We start from the raw sequence: 18,233 nt of genomic DNA, 5'->3' as shown, positions 1-18,233 counted from the left end.
CGCTTTTTTATATATATATATATATATATAGAAAACTTGTCTTAGAGAAATCCTTATTAGAGATATTTTACTGTAATACTTATTTAATACTTACTTTACAATTCGAGACTCACATTTGTTGAACTTAATAAACATTAAAGGCAAAAACTAAATTTTCTTTACTTTAGTTTTGTTAGAAAAGTACATTGGAAGTGTCACTTAACAAAGAAATCACTTTAAAAAAAAATGGTCAGAAGGATCGTCAGTATTTCTAATACACAAATTCACATCAGTACTTACGGTTTAGAATACCCCGCTTTTCTAATTTCAAAATATGGCAACCCTATCCTGAGACCAAGATAAAACAAAAAGTATAGACCAACCTGGGTGCACAAATGCTTCCTTTTGGAGTTATAGGATGCCGAAAACATGAATAAATTAACTTTATAGGTCCATAGCTCCAATACTATAGGATCTACCGTAGTCCGGTCAAGATTTTATTTAGGAACTAGTATGTGCCCTATCCAAATATCCAAGTTTCAGAATGATCCAAATATCCCATATGATCTTTTCGCTGACATTTTCACTTCAGTAACTTGAACACACTTTCCAGTACTGTTTCAGCTTGAATTAGCAGTATAACCTTGTTTCCCATAGAGAAATCTGGTTACAACCGAAGTGCAATGTAATCGTAATCGGTTTTAAAGACATTGGCTTCTTGTTTCTTAAAAGAAAGAAACAATGATAAGTAGTCTATTGTATGCAGGACCCAACAGGAGAGATAGGGTCTAATATTTCTTTCAACAACTGCAAAGCAAGTAACTGCACGGCCATCTTTCTTTGAAAGGCTGTTTGCAACAATATACGAAGCAGCTAAAAGAACTCTTGAGGAAATAATGTTTTCTATTTTTCCTTAAGAAGTGATCGGAAGTTATTTTAATTTGATATGGAAATTGAATCAGAGCCATTGAAATGTAAGTCAGAGGCTGTATGTTTTTCTCCTTTCCTCTTCATCCCTTTTGTCCCTCCCTGGTTCGATCCAGGACCAAGTAAGTTTGTGGTGGACAACATCGTGTCCGTGGGTTTTCTCGGCGTACTCCCGTTTCCTTCCACATTCCCATTCCACCAATTATTCCATCATCATTCACTTGCCTTAATCATACTTCTCCCTTAGCCTAACAGACATAATAGTAGGTCATTAAACTGGAAGATTTCACTTCATTTCATTTTCCTTTAGTCTTCGTTCTGTCATATGTAAAGTTCTCCCTTGTGCATAGCATCATGCCATGAGGGCATGTAGGGAGTGTGCCCTCAGCCGTAGATGAATGTGGTGTTGTCGGCACCACGCTTCTGCCACATCCCTCCCTCCCAGGTACGCATTGAATCTGAGGTTGGTAATACCCAGAGCCGCACGGCATCTTATGCACAAAATCAAATATCGTAAAGTAACCAAGAGCAACAGATACCTGACATATGCATTTAGACCAATCCTCTTTAAAATCGGATAATTCATTCGAAAGTTATCGTAGCTTTCACACGCCTACGCCCAAAGTAAGAACAAATACTTCAATTCGGGAAAAATCCCCTTGTGGTATGGCAACCAAAACAATAAGTGTCTGGTGAAAGCAAAAGAGAGCATTTTAAAATGAGTTCCATCAAAATCGGACAATCCGTTCGAAAGTTATCGTCGGATGCCACATGCAAACAGACAGACAGGACGGCCCATAATAGGGAGCTTCACACCCAAAATTCTCAAGGTTTGTTTCACGACAATCTCAAATACTCGAAGGCATTCGAGCGCCGGAGAGTAAATTTTCGAAACGGAAGTTTGATAAGTCTTCAGCCTTATCGACTTTCCTTACCTCTACCTATATCAGTACCTATCTCTATACAGAACTTTAAATTAAACCCTCGAAATCATATTAAAATTATTTTTCTGCCTGCCCCGTTATTGGCGCAATCGGCAAAGTGACTATTAGTAGACTAATGGTGTCTTGGATTCCAATTCTATTCAGGTGATGCATGTTTTCTCTTTCTCTTTCTCTCTTCTGACAGACTGCTTAAACCTTATACAGATCTGTGGGGAAAAAACTTTTCCTTCACTTCATTGCTAAGGAGAGAAGTTTTAAAATAAACACTGTAATACATATTATATACAACTATGATAACCTCGAATTCATTGTTTCTTCCTAACACTCCGATAATCCCGAACTTTTCAAAATATTCAAGCGACTCGACAAATGCGATCATATTGATATATTTCTGTATTCGCTGCTTTCAAACAATTCGAGACTCTCGAAGAGTTCGACTGTCTCGAAGTTGTCTAATATTTCTTACATTTCGAGTGCCTCGAACACTTCGACAGTCTCGAACATTTCAGGAGTCTCGAACATTTCAAGTCTCGAACATTTCGAGTGTCTCGAACATTTCGGGAGTCTCGATCATTTCGGGAGTCTCGAACATTTCGGGAGTCTCGAAAGTTCGATAATTCGATAAAATTAAAATTCTTTATCGATGAAACGGTTTTGAAATTTTATCGAATTGTTATCGATTACTCGATTATCGGAACAGCCCTAGTCCCAAGTATTAGTTTCAGTTTCATCTTTGACTCTACATTGAAACTGGAAGTAGTAGAAATCCACCACTAGTTCCAGTTTCAATATTGATCTGCATAGAGTAGAAGTAGAACGACATGGCGAGAAGTGGCTTTTTGATATCGAAATAGCGCCCTGAAAATTTGTTTTATCTTCGACAATATCCTTCTATTCAAACCGGAGTGGTAGTGATCTGCGATATATGGTTTTAATATTGATCGTATGAGGAGAAAAAGTGGCAATAAAAAGCGAGAAGCGCTTCTATAATACATAATTCAGTATTAATTCAATATTGCAGGATTAGCTTCTATTTATGTCCTTATAGTTATAGTATAACCAGAATCTAATACATTTCCGGTTTAAATCCTAATCCCCTTAGAGGGGAAACAGAAACTGAAATAGCTTTTATTTTCATATGGATTATTCAGTGTCCCTAAGAACAGGTTTTATCTCCGCCTTTTCTCTCTATTTCAACCGGAAACGATAGGTCTACTACTTCCGGCTTCACTATTGAGTACCCAAAGTTTGAAAGTCTACTGGTAGTGTCCCAATGTGAAATGTAAGTCACTTGTTCCATAAATGATATTTAACAACAATACTACATGATTGAAATTAAAGTATGTTAAAATTATTATAATACCTTAGGAAAAGTAAATGAGATAAAATAAGTAAGAATAAGCAATTAAAATGAAGAGTAATGAGTTAAAATCAAGAAGAACAAGCATTTACAAGAAATGAGTTTCGTTTCACATTTATGGCTTAAGAAAGTTAAATGAAATAAAATAAGTAAGAACAAGCAGTTAAAATAAGTGAGTTTAATTTCATTCTCATGGCTTAAGAAAATTAAATGAAATAAAATAAGTAAGAACAAGCAATTAAAATAAGTGAGTTTCATTTCACACTCATGGCTAAAGAAAATTAAATGAAATAAAATAAGTAAGAACAAGCAGATAAAATAAGTGAGTTTAATTTCATACTAATGGCTTAAGAAAATTAAATTAAATAAAAACCTTAATACCTTCGAAGAGAGGCAAATCATTGATTTGAGATTTTACATGCACAGATACTTTCGCCCCTTCCAACCTTCCTTTCTCTTCACTCCAAACAGGCAATGTAGCCAGTCGAAAGGAAACAGAAAAAAGAAGAAAATACAGTAACCTAACAGAGAAATACCAATTTGTGCCCATTGCCATTGAATCCAGTGGATCCTGGGGCAAAGGAGGCCTCAGCTTTATAAGGGAAATAGGTAAACGCATCACTCAATTATCTGGTGATGATAGAGCAAGCACCTTCCTAATTCAGAGAATAAGTATGGCAGTGCAAAGAGGTAATGTAACATCTATATTAGGAACCATACCACCAGGTAAAGAGCTAGAGGAGATTTTTCTTCTTTAAAACACCTTTCTTTATGTTATCTGATTTTCTCATGCTTGAAGAAGAAGAAATTGATTTGTATTTAAGTTATCTCTACTATGTGATTTGCTTTAGGGTTGTTCTGTTTATGTACATGTTATTTATTTTTGTAATAGTTAAAATTTAATTTTTATCACTTGTTTGACCAGTAGTTGCAAGAACTTATAGGAATTTATTTATATTAAATGTTTGATAGAAATTGAAAAAAAAATGAAATAAAATAAGTAAGAACAAGCAATTAAAATAAGTGAGTTTCATTTCACACTCATGGCTTAAGAAAATTAAATGAAATAAAATAAGTAAGAACAAGCAGTTAAAATAAGTGGGTTTCGTTTCACACTAATAGATTAAGAAAATTAAATGAGATAAAGTAAGTAAGAACAAGGAGTTAAAACAAATCTTTCGTTTCAGAGTTGCGATCTTACAGTAAACTTCTAAATTATGGGAATCTAATATTGAAATTGATCTACATCTCTGGCTTCAATAGGGGGGTAGTGAGAGACGAAATATGTTTAGTAGTAAAATTTCTAAACTTTCGGTCTAAGTAGTGAGATACAGGAGGGTATTGAACTTTTTATCACGAAAATCCATTTGCAGATTTTTCTCTTTTTGTGTTTTGATGATGAAGGTTGAAATAAAAAATGAAGTATTTCTTCCCCTTTCGATTTGAATAGAGAGTTAACGAAGAAGTTGAAACCTACCCTTCGGACGCTGAATCTATTCCGAGAAACAGCTTGTCCATATCTATTGCCGTTTATGATTGGAGAAGCTCAATATTGATACCGGAAATGCAGTAAATTTTTACCACTTCTGGTTTTAGTAGAGTGTTACGAGTGGAGATAGTTTCTTCCTTAAGACGCTGAATCGATTTCGAAAACAGTTATCGTTACCTACACTGTTTTTATGTTCCGGTCAGGGTTGAAACCATCAACGACTCTTTTTTTTTTTTTTATCACTTCCAGTTTGAACAAAGGAGATGGAACTTATACTTAGGAGCTGAAGAGAACGGAAGATACCACTCCTTGATATCGCGTATGATTTTTGTTTTAATATCTATCGACAGACGAATGCACATAATCGTACTATAAGACTTCCGACACTTGCGCATACGTAGTCTGAGAGTTTAATAAATACTTAGAAGTGACGGCGTCTAATTCATCACAAATTAATTTATAAGCATTCCAGGTGAAGTTGGATTACGAAACAAATATAGTAAATCGATAGACGTGAACTATGCAGTTGCTAGGTCCACTCGAAAAGTATAAGCGGGAGCTCATGTGGTTCGGATTCCACGTTAATCAGTAGGTCCACGTCTCATATAGCCTCGCTGCTGAACGGGACGCTAAACTAAAATCAACTCAACTCAACTCGAAAAGTATAAGCTGCAAATGGCGAAAAACAAGCAAAATAAAAGTCACCCTGTCAGCAGAGGAACAAGGGTTATTAAATTAAATGTGAACGGCATTTCAAATCGGTCAAAACTCTATCACTTAAAGGAAGACATTGGGAATATAAGTCAAGTTGCAGCTCCGAGATGCAGAAGATATGAATGAAACTATTGACACTGTAAATGGTGCGAATTATTCATAATCATCTTCTCAAAGTCTTTTTCACATCAACTTCCTGTTGATTAAGTTTGAAAACACAGGAGTAAGTGGATAAATTATGCTATATTACTAAATATGAAACTTGCACTGATGTTTCTGAAATCATATACACACGAAATGTACATTGGTGGTACAGTCAGCAAATTTTTGTATACTTTTAAATAAATGCCTTCCAGCCAGCGCCAGACTAGTGTGCTCTTGCGACCTAGGCTGTATTTCCGTACCTGCGTTTTCCTCTAAAAAGGTAATGTAATTTCAAGATATATTTGTACTTACCGAATTTGAATACACTGAGAGAAAGATCTTATTTTTAATCTAGTAAATTCGAAGATACGAAATCTAGCATCACAGACAAGCATCATCTAGCAATCGTGTCTGTATCACAGACAAGATTTTCTATACCAGATTGTTCAGATTCATTGCTTAGACAGAACCAACCTGTACAGTCACGATTAGACGGAAATCGCTTGCCCTCTCTGTTGGCTCGTGCAGGATACAGAAAATCAATGTTACATACTTCGATAAACATTACCTGGTTGTGTACGGACAATACACAGTTCCATTTTTGTCTATTATCTAGATTTTTTTTCTGGCTGGGAACAGACCTGTATCCACGGGGAGCCGGGCCCTTAGGCTTCCGAATGAACTATAATATGGTTGGATCTGGCCCCCTAACTTCTAACAAACCTCCTACATTTTTGGGCTAGCTACAGGCCTGGCTGGGAAAAATACGGGAAAAGAGTTATATTTAGGCCTACGTAGAAGTATGTAAAAAATCTGTACGGAACACAGATACAAACATAAGGAATACGTACAGCTTCTAAAATAGGTTAATCTGGCCCTAATATAGGGCAGAAAGTCTTTACCACCACACATATTTCAATTCTTTTGCCGTAGTAGGAGCACTCCAGAAAAGCCTCCGGTAGTAAAAAAGAAAATGTTATTATGTACGGATTTCTCTTCAAAGTGCACTCGACTTTTCTCTCCGTATATGTTGCTGCTATCCATTCTATTCTAATACGTGAAGAAAATCTACTTTTATCTAACATGTATGGTTTATTTTAAGTTAGAACTATCAAATTTTCGTCGATAATACTCTAGTATTCCGTCGCGTCTATACAAAATATTACTTTTTATACAGATTTAAACATTAGGAGCACTTGAGAAGGAAAAAACACATTAGTATGCAGAAACGCCCACCTAGGAAATTTCTATTAGGGGAAGGTCGTCTGGTATCGGACACCTTAGCTTTTTTTAGTTTGTCAGGCTGAAAAATAGCTATATCAAATTACTTAATGTACAAAATGATACCTTGGTATCTTACACACAACATGTTAAAGGTGATTTGACAGGTAAAAACTAATAATATACATTTTTTTAGAAAATCAAAAGTAACACAAATTAGCGTTCTTAAAAAGTGGAGGGTGGTATCGGACAAACATAAAACTATAGAGAATTAGTCTTTTGAGGTAATTTAATAACAGAACAAATTGCAAATATTAGCTGTTTTCTTACAGGAGTTCTTACACACAAAATACAGTTTTATTACGCTTTCAAATATAGCCTAAAATAAAAGTTAAAATAGATCTTAAAATTCTTAGTCTCATCAAGAGTTGTTATTTTTTACTCTGACACAAATCACAATGATAAAACAGTCTGCCTTCAAAATTTGCACATTGTCCATGGACCAAATCTTTACATATATTGCGCTGTATCCAATCATCAAAAGACTCCTCGCAGATTATAATGTTTAGTTTTTCAGCAAGTTTTAAACTAGTTTTAAAACTTCTGGTATTCTTAGAGGCATTATACTAGTTAACTATACAAAGCCTTTACATGACTGTATAGTACTTCTTCTTGTTCACGTTCTACTAAATGTGCCTTTGTTATCCGAGCAGCAAGGCTTAGCTGTTGTCTCCTTCACTTCCGACAGTTTTTCGACACGATCTCCTAATGTGCTCTAAGGAACACCATATCTAGCACTGGTCGCACGTGCTTCTTTGGAAATAACTTTGTCCATGGCCAACTTCATATTTTCTTCATCCAAATTGCCACGTATTTTCCCCATGGTTTCATGAAAAAAAAAACACAGAAACCATTAAAAACGTCAAGTTTACTTACCAATGTTTTGTCCGATACCACGCGATTCCATTTTGTCCGATACCAGCCGAAAGACTTGCAACTTATGAATGGTTATCTACCGGCTTGTAACAACATGAATGCAACTATACGCTTAAATTATAATATATATACACGCTAATAAGTGCAGTGATAGAAACAATATATCAATACATTTATTTTGTGACAAGTTGCAGCCGTACAAATCTATCTCCATGCACCTGATCACTCGCAAAAATACGAAAACCTTGAAGCACGAGATACATCGTTCATCGGACAAATCCACTATGGCATGGGTTTGGCTAATTCATCCCGATCAACTCACTGTATGCTTGACAGGTGCCGCCTTAAGCAGGAAATAACGAAAACTGCTTTTGTCCGATACCACCCGCTGTCCGATACCAGACGACTTTCCCCTATAACAAATTAATCTTTATTTTATGGTATGTGAAAAGAGAGAAGGAGTCAAATATGTGGCTGTAGGCTCCAACCTTGTCAGCCTAGGCAGTCCGGATCTCTTCCCAGTAATCAAGAAGCGAACTACTGTTGTCTAGTCTTCAGATGAACACATTTCGAATAACAAAATTCTACAGATTTGTTGTATTTTCGCTTCGTTTTCAGATAGTATTTTGGGTGTTTTTTCTTTTCTTTTTTTTTAAGCACAATATAAGCAAGCATCAGTGTTATGTGTAAACTACGTGAAAAAGTTTGCTTTGTTTTGGCGTGGTATTTTCACAGTTAGTATTGAAACCGAAAGCATTTATAGGTTTCTACCAATTCTGGGTTTAATAGAGAGCGATGGGAGTAGAGTTGGAATATGTTTTTCGGGCGCTTAATTGATTGCAGAAAACAGCTTCACGTTACAACCGTTTTCCCTTTATAGCGATCAACGATAAACCCGGAAGTGCTTAGTTTCTGCCGCTTCCTGTTTGAATAGAGGATTAAGCGTGAAGATGGTACTATCCTTAGAAAAAACGCTTCTTGCTGTCTCGTCGGTTTTGCCCTACGGAGATTAATATTCAAACCGGAAGTTACAGTGGATTTCTATCACTTCTGGTTTAAGTACAGTGTCAAAAGTAGAGATGTATTGTATTTTTTGGGATGCTCAATCAATTGCACGAAACCGCTTCTAGCTATCTATAACTGTGTTTGCTCATCAATGATCAACGTTAAAACTGGAGATGTTGATTTCTACCCCTTCTGGTAAGTAGATTATCTCTATCAACGAACTCGATTCTTAATTTTTGACCCTGTTTTTTCGGGTTATAATTGATAATGATCCCTCAAGTAGTTCTTGAGACTTTTTTGTCTCCCGCACAGACATACGGATGGAGAAAATAAGTGTCTAAAGGAGTTTTGGTTAACAACACTCTCAAAAAATAGATTTTAATTTCACTCGACTACTCTTTTTTGAAAATAAGTCATTTGCCAAGATCTCAAAAAACAATAATCTCTCTCTCTCTCTCTCTCTCTCTATATATATATATATATATATAAACGAAAGTGTCTATGTTTGTGACTTCAAACCTCTTGATCCCCCCAATCAATGTCGATCAAAATTTCAACATAGATTAGATTAGGCCTTGGGGTGTATTTTTATCATTTTACTTTGCTGGTGCAACTTTGGAGAGGGGGAGATATTTACAAATGACCGAAAATGACCGATATTAGTATCGAACCTATTGTTCTCGGGGTCGCTGGGATGAAAAGTGACACTTCCGATGCCGTTTACATCCAAATTCAGCTCCGCAACTTGGAGGAGAGGAGGTACGTATATATACATTAGAGCAGGGCGCAAAATTTCAAAGTGAGACGCACTCGCCAACCCAAAAATGATGGTCGCCAGTATATCTCAAATATTATGAGAAACCTCCCCCTCGGCATTTAATTTGGCAAAGAAACACTTTACATTCCTTTTTTTTTTTCTCATTCAGTGACAACTATTTTCATGCGAAAGAGAATCTGCGCAGACCTGTGATTTTAAGCAGAAACTATTCCTACTGAATATTGGTCGCCTGCTTTAAATTTCTAGTCGCCAATTCTAGGCGATCTGGCGATCGGAAATTTTGCGTCCTGTATTACGTTGTCCCTTATTTGGGGTAATTTCGTGTTGCGATACGCACACCCCCGAAATGTATTCTATGTGACCATAAACACACATTAGTGAAAAAGCACTAAGAACGTTAACACGTGCCGACTTGACGACAAAGTCATGAAATGACGTTTCCACATTATAATATAATTTAGAATTTCCAACCGTGATAACAGAGAAACTAAAAGAGATAGAAAAACCAAACTTCGCATAAGCAACTAGAGAACGGACGACATCTTCCCATGTATTGACAAAGACAATCGAATGAACAGTGTTGCCAAACAAGGAGAAAGTTGTTTTTGTAAATAAAATGAGTAGTTGGATATCATCATTGCAAGTAACAATAAAAATAAAGACAAAAGAAATGGTAAACCAGATCAGTGTTGCAAACTTTTCGAGAAATAACGTGAAACATGTTTTAAATGCAGACACCATTGGTGCACACAAGGAGCGAAGTACTAACGTTATGTACACCTTAAAGCAAATAGTGACAAGAACTGTTTACGCTGACTCTAAGTCTAGAAGGATCCGCTGAACAGTGTTGGCATCAACAGAAGATAAAAGTTGAGTTTGGAAAAGATACAATAACTCGGAAAAGGTCACTAGTTCTGTATGGTTTGAAATCTATAATGCAAGGCGGTAGAGCATGAGGAGTGGTACCGTGGTTATATGAGAGCGATAGGTCACATAATGACCGAGATATACAATATTTTGTTAAAGCTGACGAGTATAGTTTGTAAAAGGTGGCAACGGTGAACAGCGGGATGGAATCCCAACAACCTGGTTAAAATATAAAAATAGTGTGTAACTTGGATAGGTTTATCTACTCGTAAGGTTTTGAGGTCGCTGATAACGATGATGACATTAGGAGTAAAAAGCCTGCCTCTGTGCAGCTTTGCCATCTTTTACTAACCTTACGTCTTTGCTTCGACAAGATACCGAATATCTCTGTCAGTACGTGACTTATCAATCTCACAAACCACGGTACTACTCCTCGTGCTCTACCGCCATGTATTAATGTATTATAGGTATTAAACCATACTGCAGTGACCTTTTTCGAGTTATTGTATCTTTTCCGAACTTAACTTTTCTCCTCTATTGATGGCAACACTGTTCAGAGGATCCTTCTAGACTTAGAGTCAGCGTAAACAGTTCTTGTCACTATTTAATTTAAGGTGTACATAACGTTAGTACCCTACTCCCTGTGTGTGCTAACGGTGTTTGCATTTAAAACATGTTTCACGTTATTTCTAAAAAAAAATTCCAACACTGATCTGCGTTTACCATCTCTTTTGTCTTTACTTTTATTGTTGCTTCCAATGATGATATCCAATTTAGGTCATTTTGTTTACAAAACATAACTTTCTCCTGGACTGGCAACACTTGTCATCCGGTGATCTTCGTTAATACATGGAAATATGTCGTCGTTTTTCTAGTTGCTTCATGCAAAGTTTGGTGTCTATGTCTCTTTTAGTTTCTCTGTTATCACGGTTGGAAATTCTAAATTATATTATAATGTGGAAACATTATTTCATGATTTTGTTGTCAAGTGGGCATTGGTTAACGTTCTCGTAGAGAGCTGCTATTTCACTAATGCGTGTTTATGGTCACATAGAATACATTTGGGTGGTGTGCGTATCGCAACACGAAATTACCCAATATATATATATATATATATATATATATATATATATATATATATAAAAGTGATCAAAATGACCGATATTATTATCGAATCCATAGTTTCAGGGGTCGCGGGGTCAGTGAGAAGAACAGTGACATTTTCGATGTGTCGTTTAAATCCAAATTCACCGCTTTATGTAAAAATTAAACTATTCTCCCCGTGCGAAGAATGGGTAATATTTTAAAGACGAGTGAAGAAAATTTAGCACTTTCATTTTTCTAGAATGTATAAAGAAAAAGCAGGGTTTAAAACTTGCTGTAGAAGTCAACCAAACTATTTGGCTAGGTTTCCTCATTCAATCTTGAAAATTCTTTTTACCCGTTTACATAATTTTGCAACAAATTTTTCGCTAGTTCCGAGAATTTTACCTAAATCACGAATGAACACTGCCTAATTTTTTTTTACGAAAATCATTAGTCCCTTCCTAAAGTCGACAACCTGATTATGCGAACATTGAAGAAAGAGGAACCCAGTAGCCCAACAGGCGAAATGAGACAAAAAAATAAGGTTCTTTTCTTCTTTTTCGTACATTTGGAGAAATCGCGTCACGGCACGATACTCGGGAAGCTTTTCTCTTCTCATTTTGTAAATTCATGTACAAAAGTTGACCTGATTGGTTTACTTAATTTCATCTTATTTCAATTCTTCTGTTCCACCAGAGGTCCACGAAGAGTGATATAATGACATTCAAACCACTTATATTACTGTCGTCAAACGTTGATAGATAATATTCGTTATGTTTCTACGATCACTTTATTAATTTGTAGTTTTTACACTATGAATAATGTACAACAAAAATAGTGTTTGAGAAATGAAATGAAATCTTTTAGTTTAACATTTCAAAATTATACTTTTTCAAGCTAAGGGAGACGATAGTTAGAGCAAGTGAATGATGATGGAAGAATTAGTGGAATGAGAAAGTGGGAGGACTGGGGAGTACCTCGAGAAAATCCATGGACACGGTGTTGTCTACCACGAACTTACTTGACCGGGAATCGGAACAATGTTTGATTTCTAGGACGTGGGTAAACTAGTATTTCCATGTAACTGAACAAATTTCTCGCCTCGTCTCGTCTCGATACTCCTGTCAAAATCGACACGAGAATTGCCATGTTTCTCTGTTCATTTCTAATTTAAAAGGTACTGCTAGGAACCACTGACTTAAACTTTACTTCTTTGGGCAAAATGGCTACATCCATGATAGGCTATACTGTATCCAGAAAAGAATGTAAGCGAAAACTTATCTCTAATCGTATTTTTACATTATAACACACGAGGGTGTAATATTACTAATGAAAATATAGCAGGTAAAGAGGACAGATGATATTATAACAGGGTCGCAATTTATATCAAGTTCGTAGATATGAACCTAATTATGGGAGTAAAATGTTTTGTGTCTAACGTTATCAGATAGTGAAATCATGCCATATATATGGGATCACGCGATAATTAACACGCAAGTTGTATGTATGGACGCTGTTTTGGCAACATGCAAATATTATTATTTTTATTTACGTGATACGCAAAAAGAAAAAAATTCTGGGTCTTAGTGTTAAAGTTAAATTTATAACCTTTAATATTTAAAACATGTATGTATCAAAATAAGGAATCAAAGTGGTATACAAAAAATTAAAAATATGTTTTTGTTTTATCGACTGACAGAAAGAAAATAATTATTTGAATGCTCAATCAGAAGCACGAATAAGCATATAAATATTATTATAAAATGTGTTATCTTTTTACTAAAACTATTTAGTTCACTTAAGATTTAAGAATAAAAGCAATCTTCAGTGAAATCATATAATAAGTTCAAGTCACGAATGAAATTTTCTAAAAAAGAAAGATAAGAAATACTTTCTTAAAGTTATTACATTGTTCTTAAGTTAAAATATTATAAATTTTTTTTCGAGCAAACTGTTTCAAAGTAAATAGTAACCTTTTGTAAAATATCATGTAATTCGAATGAAATCTTGACCTGTTTTATCGCCATTTTCTACAGTTGAAAGGTAATATTTTTTTGTTTATCTTCGCACTTGAAACGGCTGTCCTTGCATGTGGTTAAACCATTGGAAATATGAATACCGTACAGCATATTCATTGATTTACTTGTACAGTGATGCAAGATTTGCATGTGCATTTAATGTATGTGAAGTTCTCTCCCCATCTTCTAATTTCGATTCAAAAACCAAACAAATCGTGCTTCGTTTCGTTCGTTTTCATGGTAAGAAATAGTTGTTTCGAAAAACATAGAACCTAAAGAGATATTTACAAAATATAGTTAGAGAATTCAACTTCACCCTTCATCCCACTTCTAACTTGTTTCGTTTGTTATTGATTGTTTTGAAGAAAAAATCGTTTGTGTCGAAAAATGTAAAGACATGTTTAAGAAATAAAGTTGTGGTCCAAATTTACATTGCTCCCACTTTCAAATCTCGGTTCAAATGTTAAGAGCTAGTGCGAAGTTGACTTTGTAATATGCCATTACAGTCTAATGAGATTATGTTTTTAATAGGAGGGTGCCCGAAATTGCACCGACTGTACTTGATGTTTAACAAAAATTTCTGGCTGTTCATATAATTCGTAATTTTATTTGTTATTCTATTTCAAATTAACATGGAAAAACTGTAAAAAATTCATTGGGAATGATAGTTTTGGGAATCAATACCTTTATTTATATTTTAAATTAGTTATAAGTTTTGTATATGGATATGTAAATGGATTATTACAGTTCTTACGGTGTCAGTGCTATCTGAAAACATAGATCCACTATTGGACGGAACTTTCCAGATCAAATAACCAATCTAAAATTCGACAGAATTTTCAGGACCACCCTTCACCTCTCTTTTAGATACCTAGGTCCTTCTAAAATCTAGTTTAATCCAGATTTTACCAAATTTTATTCGCTTCAAAGCCCCACCGCCAAAATGCTTAGTTTTGATTGGCTGATAAACCCACGCTATGATATTAGGGCGCAATTATTCCATTCTACGCCGGAAAATCTCGCTGACAACAGCCAGATTCGGATCTCCAGCTCAGAAAGATAAAAATGAGCTAGAAAAACTGCAGTAAAAGGTAAAACTAATATAATAGTCGAATAACTACCAAGCAGGAAGCTACGGAGCCATAATTTGTTAGTTTTTCATAGTAAAAACCGGACTGAAGAAATAAAAAATAGATGACGCCATGTTGTGCAGATATTGTTAGTTATGGACAGGCTTTGTAAAGTGCATCAGTTTGCGAGTTTTCTTAGGAATCTATAAACAGTTTCGGAGGAGTGGTGTTTTCTCCCTTAAAATATTCTTATCCTTAAAATTATTCCTTTTCTAGTTACGTAAGGCCTGCCTCACTACCGTTTGTGTTCGTGTATGTAGTGGATGTGATTTCTTTTGTATTTATCTAGTAGTAACATGGCGGTATTTAATTTTGTGGTAGTCAGTCCAGTAATCACAATGCACGTGTAAATTTCAGTAAGGGCTCCTATCTGACTCCCAAATTGGGAGTACGGCTTCCAGCGGGATGAGTTGAACATTCAGTTTGTTCCGGGTTCCTGCCCCTTCAGGGCAGGGGTCCTATTGTTAGCTAATACTCTGATATGTCCCCTCAGGGCATCGATTAAACAGGTTGATTTCAAGAATATGATTTAGTAAATATAAGGGCCAGTTGGCCCCGTTCATTTCGTTCCTTTCGTTACCTTTCATAGAGCCGATTTAACATGGTAAAATCTTGAATGATTTCTGTGTATATTTATTAGTATAACATGTATTAATGTAGTGTGTAGTATGAATGTGGCATGATGTGTCTTGTAGTTCGAGTAGTATGTGTATATTTGTAATGTAGTATCAGTGATAGTGATAATTAAGTGATGAAAGAGTGTGTTGGACAGTGTAGTATTTACTATGCGATAAATTTTTATTACTCCGTCATTAAGTGAACGTAATATAGTATAACAATTCCGTGTACAAGGTCACATTCAGTTGTTCAAGGGTTCATTATATCGTCGCTAGCCCTAGTGTCAAAAGTCAGTACTAACCGCCATTCTTCTGTCGAGGTGCTTAGTGATTTAGTTTTCGTGAAATTGACCTTTCTTTTCAAAATAAAACCTAGAAGGTATAATTCACAGCCCATATGAATGTACAGTTAGGTCAAGTGACCCAAAATTAATATATTCTGAAAATTTCAACATTCTGCTTAGTCTAGAACCTGAGATATTTAAGTAAATAAACAATACGTAAATTTTTAACAGAAGTTGGGCGATATGATGCTAGTTCTTCGCTTTGAAATTATATTAAATGTTCATTTTTCTTCGTGGCTGCAGAAGCTTATTGTTGCTGCAGAATTTCATAAACATTAAACATTATCGCAGATAATTCTATTTTTCAGTGAACATACGTACGATTTTTTTTTCTTGTTCTTAATAAAGCTACCAGGTATTACATAGTATTGTGTGTGGGATGAAAGAGTCTTGGGTTCGAGTGAGGTTGTCGTGCGGTGATCGGAATGGGAAATGTTTGTAGTGATTATAGATTTTAAAGTATTATGATGAAATGTGTAAATAGGCTGGGCGTAGATAGAGGAAACAGGGTGTTTGTAGAATATAGCGTCGTGGCAAATGAATATTAATGTGAATATGAATATTAATAAGTATATGAATATTGTAGTAAATGAATATAGAATATAGGACACCCATATAGTTTAAAATATATAGTAGCCCAGTGAATACTTCGCCGCGTGTTGATATATAGATATTGAATAGAGACGTATAGCTACAAACATCTCAGGTTCCGACCCCTGCACCATAATATCACGCGGACCGGAGGGCGATATATAGTCGGATTATGGTAGTACTTTGTAGTTTTATGTGTCATAATAATAATCAACCATAGTAATACCATCTGATAGAATGGGTAGCATCATATAAACGCAGACTAGACATATTGAATAATAAATTATGAAAAGACAGTAGTAGTTATACAACAGGGCTGTAGTGAATTATATTTTCTGGTCGGTTTTTAAAATAGAATATCCTGCTCCGTGAGATTTTTTTTTTCCCACGTTACCTACTCGGGCTAGCTTACAATGTTCATGGAGGCGACAGCTCTGACTGGGTACAGAATCAAAACAATTAGTTATTGAAATTTATTTTAGCGTACCCGGACGTCGACCCCTAGTCCCCTTAAGTATTTTCATGTCTTTTCTTAGTTTAATTAGATGAGGGAAATTAACGACGTCCCAGACTGTGGCATGTCTGCGCAGGGTAGCCATCGGTGAAATTTGGTTATTGAAATCACCGATCCAAAATTCAGTTTATTTAAATTTTTTTTATTTTGGCAAACTCTAATTAGGGATATCTTAGCTATTACTCTAATTTCATTACTATTCTGGAATCTTCTAGTTTCCAAGAGGTCGGATGATTTTTTTTCTTTTGAAATCCTAAATTAACGCCGTCTCTAACCTTCCGGAGGATTTCGGGGTCTGCAAGGGTGTTGACCGGATACGGTGAGTGGTGGGATTTCCCTAAAGCCTTTGTCTTTCCGAAAATCCCATTGTGGACACAGACTTGTCTCATCTTCGCAGACAGTTTTATCGGCTATTTATTTGGTAAGCCGAACCCTTTTTGGCATATTAAGAATATTTTGGCTATGGATTTTGTTGAGAGCGAAATTCGACTTCTAACTTTGTAGCGTTAGTTATTTCTCACTTAAGTCTTTGGCGCCCCTATTCTTAGTCTTCCTTCTTCTCTATCTCTCTCTCTCTGTCTTCATTTCTTCAAGTTTTTTTTAATTTTTTTTTTTCAACCTTCCCCCCCCCCAAGATTTCGAACTTGTTACTTACGATTTATTTAACGTACAACTCTGATCTGAAATTACCAGCTGAGACGTTGCAAGACACGATTCATGAATGGAGTAGATAATGATTGGGTCCTCCATCACATTTTGACCTATCGCTGAAATGAACAAAGACTTAGTATTTGACGACACTTCGATTACGTTCTTTCACCGTCGTTCCTCTTAAGTTTCTTTTTAATCCATTGGTCACTTTCCTTTCTGTTTCGGTTTTCAATTACCTTGTAGTTAACCTGGGCCCAGAAATTGTATTTTGATTTACCTAGTTATATCTAGAAATGCTCTGTGTTACGTGCCTGCCTCACAAAGTTTTTTTTTTCTCCTTCATGATTTAAACACGAATTGATTATATAAAAGTTAAAATTTATAGACGCGCGGTATCAGATAAAATTTAATTTGTTTCCAAATGTAATGTTGGAAGTCATTTGTTTTCTTGGACAATGTTGCAACCTTGTAAAATTTTATTGTAGGGGTGATTAATTTAAATGTGTGCGCATTTATTATAAATATATATATATATAGAGAGAGAAATAAATACTTCGAAATATATGTGTAATTAGTATGTGAATATGATGTTAAAGTAAAAGTATGATATTAAATGTGTTATGAATATATGTAAGAGCGCTCGTGTCTGTCCCCCTAGACGTGTATTGGTTGCTATAGTTTACCAGAAGTCTTCCGACGAATTTAAGAACGTAGATTTTGTTAAGAATACCGCCGTGCACTTAAGTAATTTTCCTTTTCCTCTGAATCAATGTAAGTGATAACCTCTGTACTTATATAATGGCATGCATTGAAAAAATATCGGCAGGTCTAAACGTAACCCACATCATAACAAATATTATCCCTGAACAATTAACCTAAAACCATTGTGGAAAGTGTACCTTGAATCCGTCTCACCTT

Source organism: Thermobia domestica, chromosome 3 (assembly GCF_964235325.1).
Source record: "Thermobia domestica chromosome 3, izTheDome1.hap1.1, whole genome shotgun sequence".
NCBI lineage: Eukaryota > Metazoa > Arthropoda > Insecta > Zygentoma > Lepismatidae > Thermobia > Thermobia domestica.
The sequence above is the reverse complement of the archived record's forward strand: the minus strand, read 5'-3'. Positions refer to the sequence as shown.